This window comes from Octopus sinensis, linkage group LG3, assembly GCF_006345805.1.
Source record: "Octopus sinensis linkage group LG3, ASM634580v1, whole genome shotgun sequence".
Classification (NCBI taxonomy): Eukaryota; Metazoa; Mollusca; class Cephalopoda; order Octopoda; family Octopodidae; genus Octopus; species Octopus sinensis.
This window is the reverse complement of record NC_042999.1, coordinates 90219341-90233973: the sequence shown is the minus strand read 5'-3', so window position 1 is coordinate 90233973 and position 14633 is coordinate 90219341. Positions and strand designations below refer to the sequence as shown.

At 36.0% G+C, this 14633-nt stretch overlaps 1 long non-coding RNA gene across 1 annotated transcript; it reads right to left on the bottom strand.

The window, feature by feature from the left end:
* Positions 1–1209: 1209 nt before the first annotated feature.
* LOC118762509 lies at positions 1210–5224 on the bottom strand. Its single transcript, XR_004998266.1, has 2 exons — positions 2517–5224; positions 1210–2291 (listed from the first exon to the last, which is right to left on the bottom strand). It is a non-coding gene; the product is annotated as an uncharacterized LOC118762509 (long non-coding RNA).
* Between the last annotated feature and the right edge of the window lie 9409 nt (positions 5225–14633).

The window sequence follows — 14633 nt, the reverse complement described above, 5'->3', positions numbered from 1 at the left end:
TTTACAGCTAATATCAGCTAGACTTGAAACCTTGTTGTTATTATTACTATTTCTGTCAGAATAGTAGAACTATTTTAATAATAATAATAATAATGATAATAATGTATGGTGACCTTTATCACATTCCAGAACAATTTTATGTGTATGTTCCCTATATGTATGTTTCGTTAACGAACTCTGTCAAAGCATTGGCTTTCTAACTCTTTCCTCATATACTTGGTTTCTGTATTTGTTGACCAAAAAAGCACATTGTCAATGGTGTAAGATATACTTTATACCTAGAAATTCAATCTAATCTATACATTCTATACAATGAAGTACTCTCCTACTTCATTATTATGTGATTTCACTATTTACTACAAGTGGATGAGTAACTTCTAAAATGATACATACCACTACATAAATTACTACCAACAATTAATCAGTTCTAATACTCTGCATAAAAAAATTAAAACTTTTTAAGCTCTTCTTTAGCAATAAACCAATCAAAGCTTCAGCTATCACTTTCTCCACAGTCTTCTTATACCAACAAAATAAAGATTTGTTAATGATGCAACTTAAAGAAATTAATGTAAGGTATTTTCTCGATTGATTACATCTATCAACCTAATTTTCACACAAGTAACATGTCATGGTTATGCCTGTAAAAATGTTTGCACATATCTATCAATCTATTTATCTATATATAAACAAGGGCAGAAGAAAAATTATTTCTCTGCCAATATGTTGAGAACAGACTTTAAATCGTCAATTTTCACATTTCATTATACATTCACTATAAATACATGTTGTGCTGAATATATATATATATATATATATACACACACACACACACACACACACACACACAAACACACATGTACACAGCCATAAACAAAAGAAAATCAATACATTCTGTAGAGTTTATTATATTTATAATAGTAAATAAACAATTACTGATCCACTACTGCATCTAAGTTTCACCTGTGAGATCTCTCATAAACACATCTGAAAGACTATGGCTACACTAGGTAATGTGATATTAAATCATGAAATGTTTAATTATAGTTATGTGTGCTTTGTGTAAATATACATGTGCAACTATGTCTGTGTGTGTGTGTGTGTGTGCATATATTTATAATGATAATCTGGAACATAAATTTAGAAGGAATGCAGGAGCCAGAATTTCACACTGTAGTCTTTTATTGGAGCATTAAAGAAGAAAGAAAATGCTATATGAATTGTAATGTTTTACAGCGAAGCGACTGTGGCAAATGAAAATTGAAGTGGATATAATGGCAGTGTGTAGAATGGTGCTTTTCAGCCTAATGTTTCAGAGCTGAATGAGATAAATGAGATGTATAAGCTTGAGTATGTTCTAGAGAGTAGATGAAAATAGTGATGAGGTAATGTACTACTATGCAGGTGGTATGAACAAATCATAATAGTATGCTTTGCTAGATAAAGTGCACAGGAGGGTATTTATCAGTGTATGGTAGTGTTAAGGGGAAGGCAATATTATTAGAGATAGGCAACTTGATTATTAACCTCAACTTGATAGGCTGTTTCAATGAAAAATCAATTGTTCATAATACAAATATGAAACAGGAGATCCTTGGGGTAAAAACATTAAAGATGGTGAGATGCAAGCAGAGGTACCAGAAAAATTAATGTGATAGTTTGCAAGTTGGAAAAATCTGATGCTCTTGTGTTGAACATCTAAAAGGTGTTCTCCAAAATGAACTGTTGATCTAGTCTTTACAATATACCACAAACCACAGAGTTTTATCTTATGCAGTAAATGGTGTACATGGTGCAAGGTCGTAAGGTCTTGGGTAGAGAGACAGATGTTGCAACAGGAGCAAACAGAAAAATCCACTGAAGGAAGAGAAAGGTTATATAGAGCAAAATGTAGGAAGTGATGTCAGACTAAAAGAGACAAAAGTTCCATGGGATGGTGCTCTGGAGAGGTAAAAGAGAAGAAATGTAGGTGAGTGAAGAGCGAAAATGGTTGGAAGTTGAACAAACAAAGTAGAAGAGTAGTAGCATGAGCATTCAGTGGTAAGCAGTATCAATGATTAGTTGTGGGCAGCCACTCTTAAGAAGTAGTGAACTATGTGGTATGACTGAGCCTCAGAGTCGATTAGTAATGTAGATGAATTGTTAGAAAGAGATAGTGGATTTAGTGTGAGTGGAGTGGTAAGTGATAAAGTAGTAAAAGGTGGAGACATTGGGGTAATCATTAGAAACAGATTGTCCATAAATTTCACAGAAGTAGTAGTGATGGTGATTGTGATATCTAAGGTAGGGTTCTACCCTACCTTAGATATCACAATCACCATCACTACTACTTCTGTGAAATTTATGGACAATCTGTTTCTAATGATTACCCCAATGTCTCCACCTTTTACTACTTTATCACTTACCACTCCACTCACACTAAATCCACTATCTCTTTCTAACAATTCATCTACATTACTAATCGACTCTGAGTAATACAACTAGCATATGACGAGAATTATCTACAATATCATGACAAAAGTTGTCAAAAGTGATGGAAAAGTTAAGCTGTTTACTGGTAAGGGTTGTAGATCTGGTGAAATAGATTTGGTATTCAACGTGACCAAGCTAACAAATTGGCATAGTTAGGGCCCAGCTTGGTACCCATGAACACACCAGTGATCAACTGGTAAAAATTCTGAGAAAAGGAGAAGCAGTTAAGAGTGGAATAAATTCAGCAAGGTCGAGAAGAGCAAAGGTGCCACTTTAAACACTTTTTCAACAGTTAATGTCATCACTTATATCTCTGTCACACAGGTATTTAAATTGCCATTGATCTCTTTCTCACCACCAAACCTAACTTTTACTAAATTGTCGCCATTCTATACTTCTATCAAATCATCTGTTTAGTCAAGGCTATGAGCTATACATCAACTTGCTCTTACAACAAACCAACTCCCTAAAATACTATAATACTTCAAAGTAACTGGTCAGAGATCTGCTAGTTTTGCTCTATTTCTGAAAGCAAATATGCTTCGCCATTGATCTATCTAAGACAGCTAAGCAACCAAAGCCATCCTCCTAAGCATCTCTCTTCATATCCCTCCCACAACCAAAGCCTTAATCCTGACTCACACACCACCAGTCTGCAGAAACTCACTCAATTCCACTGAATAGGTTTTAGTCATCACTGCATTCCCAAAGCTAGCATCCCCAATTGCAACTAGTTATTTTTATTTCTTTTTTACTAATCTTGCAAAACCCTGCTATCTGCCTCTCTTCAACCAAGGTGCCTCTTTAAGCAGTACTCTTACAGAAAAATCTTCCACATTTGCAGCTCTATATTTTGCCAGCTCCACAATGCATGCATTTTCTACTACTCTCAAACAAATGTTCTTGAGTCTTGCTGAACATTTCAATATTTCTTTCTATACTAGAATATGTGACATGCTTCTTTGGGAGCATATTACAGTGCCCTACCTCTGTTTAAGGTAAACTCTTAGATCCTACCAATAATCTGCCTATCACTCTCACTTCTGATCTCAACAACTGAAGTCTTAATTACACTACAATACATCTTTCATAATACCAGATCTAGGGCCTTATTCTCCTATATCGCTTATCAGTGGTCTTATCTTCAGAGACGTCATCACAATTTGTAAGCGTTTGTGTGACATAAGACTCTCTTTGATAAGCTGTTGCTGGGTGGGGTGTGAGTCTCTCTAATCCCCAAATCTATTAACATTACTATGTTAAAGATTGCTTGTCATCACTTTTAGTAATGCTTACTCCTATGCTGATGATAACCATTACTCTTTGATATTCTGCTCACATGCATAATTCACAGTCAACCTTGACACTTTATGCCAAACCTTCCCTCTTTCCATGAACAGAGGCATCAATAACTTCCCTGAATGGCGACTTGACAATCCAGTCACAAAAGATTTTTTTTAAATAAACACAACTCAAGTTTCTAACGGTTCATAATAGTTACTTCCCTTTAGCTAGTAAACAATATTTCTTTTCTTTTATTTCACAAAAACTGAGTTTTTCGTATTATCTCCACAAATATTTCTCTATGAATATATCCACATATATATATTCATTTTTATTTAATTTACATTTATTATATCATTTCGTTCACCTACTCCATTTCTGCTATAAGAACATAAACTTACATACACTAGACTTTAACTCTCTTTAGCCTTCATTATCTTGGTTTCTAACTATATTTGAAAACTAATTTGTCTCTTATTTTTAACCTCTAGTCAAGGTCTAACTCTGATCTAAAACACTATTATAGTGTGGCAGAGATTATATTCGATAAACAGTTTAACTCAGCACTAAATGTTTCTAGCCCTTTATTTTGTTCAGTAAACTGAACTAATGTCATATGTGTGCATGTGCATATATATATATTGTGCATTAATCCACAATATGATCTGAAGCATCACAGGGCTATACTTCATGCATTTGTTTGCTCTTTGAGTAACTATGGAATTAACTGTTTTCCAATAATTGTATAATCTGCTTCGTGTACAGAGGGCTCTTTTCATTCATCTATGTTTATGTGTGTGTGTGTGTGCGTTTGTACACATGTAGGCATGACAGCACTAAATTAGATAACAAAACATTATTTTAAGGATATTATTTCTTGATTATTGTATTGGTAAATATTTAACTAAAATTTCCTTCATGGCTATGCAGATATTTTAGTATGTCCTTTAAATATTCATTTGATTCAGTTCTAGCATGGCTTTAAAGTTTCCAGAAATTGAATTTTTCTTCTCTAATACCCAAGTTATACCATTGACTAGAATGCTGCATTTTGGTCTGTCCTTAATCCAAGTATTGAGGTATTTATAAGTGCCAATGTTTCAACTTGTGTTATGTTCCTTCTCTCTCTATAAATACAATGAAAATTGATGCATTTCTCCCATGGGAAGTAATTTTGTTTTAGCTAGTAGTCTACTCTTGAGTCAAAAGTTTTATTTCTTTCTCCACCCCAAACTCCCTCACTAACTTTTTTTTTTAATATGATGATGGAATATACAGTTCTACTTGCTTTCTTTGAAATAATACTGATAATGTTTAATATATTTTGTATAAAATGTGTTACACTTGTGCTTAAATACAAATATTCAACTTTCCATCAGTTTGTAGATTCAACAATGTAGGTAAGTGCCAGCAAGATCACAATTACCTTCAGATTGACTATTAACCTATGCAGTGACTGAAACTGGTATTAACCTATCTTTTTACAATGTTTATTTTGTTGGTTTGCTGTGTTAAATGTGTGTTTATATGTACTTCATAACCTCCCCTCCCGCCTGCCCACCCACCCACCTTTCATCATCTAAACATGGTTCAGGAGATATAACCGCCAGAAGACTATATAAAGAGCTGTGTTGACTGAGTTGTTCAGTAAAAAGGCTGTGACTAATATACTACTACTATCAAAGCAGTATCTCTTTACTCATGTCATTACAGCTATCATTACATACTGTTTCCACAACTTTTCCATTATTGACAGTAATTATTTAAAAATACATTCCAACTGGCTGTAGCTTTTTATTACTTGTTTATGTTGTCAGAATATACATGAAAGGTTCATTCCAAACTGACTATGCATAAGCAGTAGATGACTTCCTATATCTGTTAACCACCAAGTATCAGTATCATTTCTGACAAAATCCTTTTGTTTAGGTTGTTTTTTTTTTGTCTTTTTTCTACTAATTTAACTGTCTACCATACTTATTGTCTTTCACTCCTTGGTATATTTATGTACCTTACCTGTAAATATATATATTGAATTGAATTTCTTTGTAACTACTAACAGCACACATGTTACTTAAATTCCCCAAAGTCCCTCTATTTCTTGCTTTATGTTTACCTCTCCCTTTTAATATTGTCAATTTTTCATCAGATACTGATAATTTCATCAATTGCCTGGTTACTGATTCATAGTAATGAAATCATCATTGCCCACTGGTCATGATATATATATATATATATATATATATATATATATATGATACACTCACTGAGCTTGCTGTATTGTCAGAGAACTTCAGTTGTTCATTGATGGTTTCTACTATTTGGAAGGAAACTATTCCAGCTATTCTTAGTTATTATAAGACTTTGCTGCAAAATTACTTCCTTTCTTTCCACCCTTTTATATTTTTTTTTTTATTTCTTTTCCATTGATTTGATCTGTCAATAAATAAAGCTTATCGAAAAAACATGTTGTTGAAGTTGTTACTGTGTACATATCAAAGACTGGGTAATGTTGAAATCATCTTCAACTGTAATATGCCTTAAATCTTTCAGTAATTTACTTTATGTTCTTGTTTAATACTAATTTGATTTCAAATTCAGTTGTATAACCATTAATTAATATAACCTTTAGTGGAATAATTTTTTTTTGTTTGTTTTTGTTGTTAATTTTCTTACTAAATTATAAAATGATCGCTTGCTTATATTAAGAAATATTTCAGTTGAAGAGGAATTTAATCTATTTACAAGTAATAATCAGATCACATGTATAATAATAATAATAATAAACTTATTGTATTCAGTGCTCAGGTGCACTACAAATCGTAAGAAAAAGTAGGTAAAAGTGCATGAACCATATATGTACTATAAGCGAATTTCAGGAGACATGGGAGTTTTGAAGGCTGTAGTGTCCATGAAAAAATGTTTCCAAAAGTCATGGGTGCTGTGTTATGTTTTGATTTTGTAAGTTTATCCAGGGAAGCAAGACGTTCAGTGTATGGTAAATGCCTGAAAGCAGGTAATCGTCTGATTGCATGTTTTTGACAGTTTGCAGAAGATTGATATACTGAGCAAGATAAAGATTCCAGCTATATACAGCTTTAAATAGATAGCTGGAGAGGGGCTGACAAAGATCTTATCAATGATGCTAAGACTCCCTCAGCCTTCTTGATAATTTTAGAGACGTGGTTTGTCCAATGCCAATCACTGTTGATAATAATACCCAGGTCATATTCACTAGCAGACTTGAGATTGGTGTTGTTGAGGGAGTATGTAAAAGCTGAATTTTCCTCCCAAAATGTATGGTGGTCCACTGCCAGTCAGTAATCTATTGCTGTGTTGCGTCCAGGTCTGACTGCAGGAAAGATCTATAGCATATAGGTACTTAATGTTCACATACTTTAGTAAGAATAACAACTGCTCCTCACTCATCCCTTCCTTATCTTTTTCATCAGCATACACTATTATTATGCATAATTACAACTCTACCATAGATATTTTTTTATTTTCACAAGCTTGAACTGCTAGAAATAACCAGCTATTTTTTTATGCTATTCAAATCATCATAAGTAGCACATGTTACTTAAATTCCCAAAAGTCCTTCTATTTCTTGCTTTATGTTTTAACTCTCCATTTTAATATTGCCATTTTTCATCTGATACTGATAATTATCAGAATCAGATTGTGCAACATGCCAAGAATTGCAGACTTGCTTTCACAGTTGACTGCAAGCATATGACACCTGTATTGTTAGTGAGGCTTTTGTTTTCTTTAGTCAGCAACACTGACAAAGAGAAACTCACTCACACAAGCACACACAGAACACACATACCTATATACATATGTATATACAACAAATTTCTTCAATTTCATTCACAAGATATTGGTCAATTCACGGCTATAGTGTAGAATCTTTTCACAGTGGGACAGAACTCTTAACAAAATAGTTCCAAGATGAACTTCTTGACCACACAGTCAGGACTGCAACTATATGTGTATGGTTGGGTGGGGGCAGGAATGTTTTCTGGTGTTTAGGAGTAGATTTGCAATCATAAGTTCATAGGTTCAATCTCTTAACTGAGTGGTGTGGTATTCTCTCAAGGATAACACTTCATTACACATTAATCCATTTTACTGAGATGAAATTAATACAGTGCTGGTACAACCCTCCTTCACACCAGCTGTCACATCCTTGATGTTCTGCTGTTTTGCACAGGTCAAGAGGATGTCTATGTCTGCTTGAGATAACACAGCTAAAACATTTAATGGAAGTATGGTGCATACTACCAAGTCATCTTTAATTTTGGGTAATGATTGGAGTACTTATATGTATTAAAGTATATTTCTGTGTCTGACTTGAGTGCCCACCAAACTGATAAGTGATTAGATGGCTGGCTGGTTTCCTGAAGTTTGTGTTGCAGACCAGCAAATCATTTGTATCACAGAATTCCAGAAGCCTTGTTCCCTCCTCCATTCTAATGCCAAAGCTGATATTTCCATGCAGACTTCGTTGTTGAGGTAGTCTGCAGGAGGTATTCATAGAAACAGTCCTGTTCAGCAGTGAATCCAGCATGTAGGGAATATGCAAAGATAAATGTTGCTGTTACATTATACAAGACTATTCTTAACTTGATAATCCTATCAATTATCCTGACCACCTCAATCACCTTGTCTACCCACTTCTCTGCCAAAAGTATACCTACACTACCTACCCCATCACTACTCCCTATCCAGGAGAATTTATATTTGTGCTCCTTACCCATAAGTAGTCTAGTTGAGGGTCTCTGTACCTCTTGCATGCAGCAAAAGTCCACATTTCACCGCTCAACAATTTCAACAATCTCACCAAACCTACCTTTCATAGTACTGACATTAATCATGACTGTTCTAAATTTATGGACTTCTGGAGAGTGTGAGAGCATGTAAATGACTGTGGTCAACATCTGTGAAGAAGAATATGGATATGCTACTCAATGTCCACAATCTCCCCCCAACCTCACAAAGTCTTCAGGGGCAAAACCCAGCAAAAATAACAGGGGATGGTGCAGGTATGGGTAGGGCAGTCAAAAAGCATCAGTTAACTTCTAGTGATATTGAAAGTAGGTGACACACGTGTGTATATGAAATACATTCATTTAGGCATAAAAGCATATAAACTCATGTAATTGTAGACATATGTAGACTAACAGAGGTGCCTAAAATATAAAACTATAGGTATTATTATGTAGACATTTATGTAAACCCATTTACATGCATAGTTCTTTTACACTTGTATGCATGTGTGTCTGACTTTAATAAGGGTGGAGGTGGGAATCATAGAAGGAACTAATTTTTCTAAGCTGCTCAGTCAGTCTTTGCTTAAATAGTCCCCTAACCACATAGGTTCATCTAGCAGTGAATTTAAGAATTTATTTACCCAAACAGGAATTCAAGTATACTTCATTACTGCCACTACTACTATGATGACAATATTCATTGGCATAGCATCTGAGAGAAACTACAGCAAAGTGATTTGAACATTAAAATAGATGTTATCCAAATACATATTCACAAATATTCTGGCAATGAAAACAAAACATTTATATAAGTATGTGTAATGTCAGTATGCACACACGACGGATTGTAAGCATCCTGAGAGAAATTTTGGACATAAGAAGCATTGGATGTGGCGTGCAAGAGACGTTTGCGCTGGTATGGTCATGTATTACAGATGGATAAGGAGAGATGTGTGAAGAAGTGCCACTCCCAAACAGTTGAAAGAATCCATGATAAAGGTAGACCCAGGAAGACGTGGGATGAGGTGGTCAAGCATGACCTTTGAATGTTGGGCCTCACAGAGGCAATGACAAAAGACCGAGACCTCTGGAGATAGGCTGTGACTACAAAGACCCAACAAATAAAGTGAGTCTATGGCGTATCCACCAGCTTTACATAACCAACCTCAGCCCATTCAAAGTACCTTTGATTGTAGGACGACCTGCTGTGCTTACTTTGGATTGTAGGACGAGCTGCTGTGCTTGAGGAGACCTCTTGAGTGAAGTACATCAACATCAGATTCAAAATCAAATGGAAATTTTAGTTGTAATACCTGTACCAGTGGCATGTAAAAAGCACCATCCAAATGTGGTTGATGCCAGTGCTGACTTGACTGGCTTCCATGCTGGTGGCACGTAAAAAGCACCAACCGATCATGGCTGTAGTCAGCTTTCTCTGCCCGCCCCCTTGCCTGTGACACATAAAAAGCAGCCACTACACTCACGGAGTGGTTGGCATTAGGAAGGGCATATAGCTGTAGAAACACTGACAGATCAGCCTGGTGCAGCCTCCTGGCTTCCCAGACCCCAGTCGAACCATCCAACCCATGCTAGCATGGAAAACGGATGTTAAATGATGAAGTAAATAGGAACATTATTATTTCTAAATCTTTCAATGAGAGACATTAAGTAACAGTACTCTAAAGTAAAGATTATTTGCCAACATAATGTGGCAGTCCTGGTTGGGACAAATGCTACTGCTATTTAGCCCTGGGAAACATCTTCTCCTGAGGCTATACGACACTATCTGTGTCCTTTATATTTTCAAACGGGTGTTTAGCATCAGTACAAAGCTATACCTATGGGCTGCGGTTTCTGAGTCATTTCCCTTCCTCAGCACAGAATAACTGTTCAGCCAAAGATGGTGCTGTTAAGCTCTTGTTCAAAAATATATATAGTTTTCAAAGTGACACACAGTCACTGATCTAATAAATAGAAGCATTATTATTTCTAAATTTCTCAACAAGAGACACTCAGTAAAGATCCATTGCCAACATAATGTATCAGTCCTGAAGTTAAGCAGCACCATCTCCAGCCAAGCAGTTATTCTGTGCCGAGGAAGAGAAATAACCCAGAAACCACGGTCCACAGATATTGCTTTGTGTTGAGTAGGGATGCTAAACTCCCCTGTTTGAAAATACAAGATCACTGATAGTATGTTCTATAGCCAACTGGAAACGATATTTCTTGGGGCTAAATAACAGTAACATTCATCCCAACTGGGACTACCACATTATGTTGGCAAATAATCTTTACTTTAGAGTACTGTTACTGAATGTCTCGTTGAGAGATTTAGAAATAATAATGTTTATTTATTTATCATTTATCTAGTTATTAGATCAGTGACTGTGCATCACTTTGAAAATTATATTTTTGAACAGGAATTTAGCAGTGCCATCTCTAGCCGAGCAGTTATTCTGTGCTGAAGAAGGGAAATAACCTAGAAACTACAGTCCACAGATATTGCTTTGTGTTAAGTGGGGATGCTAAACTCCCCTGTTTGAAAATATAAGGATACAGTGTGTTGTATAGTCAGCTAGAGACGATGTTTCCTGGGTCCAAATAACAGTAACATTCATCCCAACTGGGATTGCCACATTATGTTGGCAAATAATCTTTACTATATAAATATATATGCCACATAACCTACCAAAATTAGAAACCATTATCCAAACCTAATAAGATTATCTAGGAAATAAATCAGCCAATATTAATTCACAAACACTTTCAACTTATGAAAATGAAGGACAACTCAGAATAAGGAGACCCCAAGATGTAAAAAAAAAAATTCACAAAGCATACCAAATTATACAGTCCCATTATCAGCTGCCAGACAGAAATCACTATGGTTTCATCCCCTGGACAGTACTGTTCAACTCAGCAGTGTCAACAGCATTAAAAACATAAATGCACCTGGGAATATATATATATATATAGAGAGAGAGAGAGAGAGATACTCAAATACCTAGAAGGATTGCTCAAGGGATTAGATCATTTTTGTTACCTAGGTGACAAAATTGGCAGAGGAGGAGAATATTCTGAAAGTATTGTTGCTAGAATAAGAATAGGATGATGTAAGTACAAAGAGCTATTCCCTCTGTTGATAAAAAAAAGTCTCAGAGTGAAAAGCAGTTTGTATGAACAGCAATGTTATATGCTAGTGAGATGTTGGTCCTGAACAGAGAGGGCAGACTAGAAAGGAATGAAACTAGCATGCTCTGTTGGTTGGATAACATTAAGGCGCATGTACTTCAGAGTGTTAATGAGTTGACAGAAAACAGCGTAAGAGGAATCAAATGTAATGATACAAGGGCGAAGTCTGTGCTGTTATGATCATTTGATGCATATTGATGAGAGCTGCATAAAATGCCAATAGCTAAATGTGAGTGAAACCTGGAAGATGTAAGATGGAGTTGCAAAAACTGACCTCAGGATGTTAAACTTCACAGGTGAGATGAAAAAAGATGGAGATGGTTGACAAGACTTATCCATCATAGTGAAAATAAGATTCTACAAGCATTATGTTCATGTCCATACACACTGTCCCTGTCAAGACTTCTTGGCCACCTACTTCTCATCTTCCTAACCCTATCATTCTTCTATGGCACTATTTTGCTGCTTTACTCAAAAGAAAGCAGAACTGCACATAATTCACCCCCTTTTGTGCTACCAGTTATCCCTATCCTTGGAACCACTTCCTTTTGGCATTGATTCGTTATTCTCAGTATCATATCTCCCTTTCTCCTGAATTACATTTTATGACTTTTGTACCTCATCCTTATCACCCACTCAAATCTGCCATAGATGCTCCCTCCACCTTCGTTCTCCACTCACTATATCTACCCCTACATATTTCTGATCTCATCTCTTCACTATGTCTTTCTTATCCCCACCCCACCCTATTTCTCATCCATCTGCAGTTTTATACTGCTACTCTCCACACTTTCTGTATTGTCACCATTTCCTCCTCCCTGAGCCACTCTTACTTCTTGCAGCTTCTCTCTCAAATGGCTATTTACCATCAATCACATTTTCACTACATACACCTCTACCTTCATATCACCTTTTCCACATATTCTTAAGCACTATCTACCCATGCTTCCCAATCCTCTTGTCATATTCTCTCTTATACCAACCTTCTAGTACTGCCTGGATAAGCTCCAATACCTAGTCACCACCATCTTTATCTCTCCAGTTACTCCCACCCACAGTTATATAGAGTAATCATGTAACTCTTCTACAGCCAGACACATTCTTGTCACATTATCATACATTAGCTTCTCAACACTTGGCATAAAGCCACCTCCCTCTACTTCCACTAAGTCAAGAAACTTTTTTCTTTGTCTTGCAATTAAGTGGGTGACCTCAGTAGAGCTAAGGCCATAAAATAAAGCACCCAGCACACTTTGTAAAGTGTTTGTTATTTTGAGCTTGATGTAGTCCTCTGATGTGTTGGATCCTGTCAAACTGTTCAGCTCATGTCAGCATGGAATATATATATGAATATATATATATTAAAAGGGACATTAGCCATTTGAATGTGGCTAGGGACAGGGCAGGGCGGTGGGGGTGTTACTGATGCATTTAGCCCCAGGCGATCATCAACGTCACCAGATAGGCTGACACCTTCACAGTGTCCTCTATCCTGCAAAGGGAGATCATTCCCCGAAGAAGCGGATGCCACATACGGACCCAGGTTTCGAGGTGTTTGCCTCTCGTCAACGTATGGTAGGCACCGCCCCTCAACGAACGACTCTCTGTGCAGGATATTTATATATAGATTTTCACGTAAATACATTTACTGATTTCGAAAATCTATTCGACAGCAATAATAATTCTCTAAGCCACATTCAAATGGCTAATGTCCCTTTTGTTATGGAGCAGTTACTGTCTATATCTCGTTTAGAGAATTATTATTGCTGTCGAACAGATTTTCGAAATCAGTAAATGTATTTACGTGAAAATCTCTATATAAATATCCTGCACAGAGAGTCGTTCGTCGAGGGGCGGTGCCTACCATACGTTGACGAGAGGCAAACACCTCGAAACCTGGGTCCGTATGTGGCATCCGCTTCTTCGGGGAATGATCTCCCTTTGCAGGATAGAGGACACCGTGAAGGTGTCAGCCTATCTGGTGACGTTGATGATCGCCTGGGGCTAAATGCATCAGTAACACCCCCACCGCCCTGCCCTGTCCCTAGCCACATTCAAATGGCTAATGTCCCTTTTGTTATGGAGCAGTTACTGTCTATATCTCGTTTAGAGAATTATTATTGCTATATATATATTCTTATGATGATATATATATTCGTTTAGTATTAACTGTCAAAAAAGAGTAGTCAAAATCATGATAGAGGTTAATGTTATGTTATTTTGGTTGAATCAGTCTCTTGCTACTCTGAGTTTTACCTGTAGGTTCACAAGATCTTCAGGCATGTTGTAACTGGAAAAGAGATGGGCTTTGTACTTTTCAATGGTAAGAAGTATAAAGGGGGGGAAAAGGGAAGAGACTAATAGAAAAAAAAATGAAATGAAAGGAAGATAAGGAGAAAAGGAAAGGAAAAGAGAAAACAGGTGTAAGATGCATACAGGATGGGATAGCACATGAACTACAAGAAGTAATGAATGAAAAATATAACAGTTGAAATAGCAGAGATGCTAAATTAAGAATGAGTAAGGTGGCAAAAGAGTAAACAAAATGTAGAATAGATACAAAGAATTTTAGGAGTGTACTGTTCTGGAGAAATGGTCAATAGTTCAGAAGGAATAAAGTAAAATAAATTAAAAAGAAAAAAAATCTCTCTTTTTTCTATTTTTCTCCATTTTTTTGCCTCTTGTCTTCCTTTCACTCTACTTTCTCAGTCTTTTTACTCTCATTTTCTGTCTGTTACTTTTCCCTGTTTTCTCTTCCTTTCTCCCTTCTTTTATCATTCTTTCTCCCCACATTCACACCCTATGACTAGAAAACTATAAATGTGATAATCCCATTGATTTTCCACTCACAATTTGCCTGAAGAAAGTGAAACTCTAAGTTGCAAGATGCTGACTCAAACAAAATATCATCAT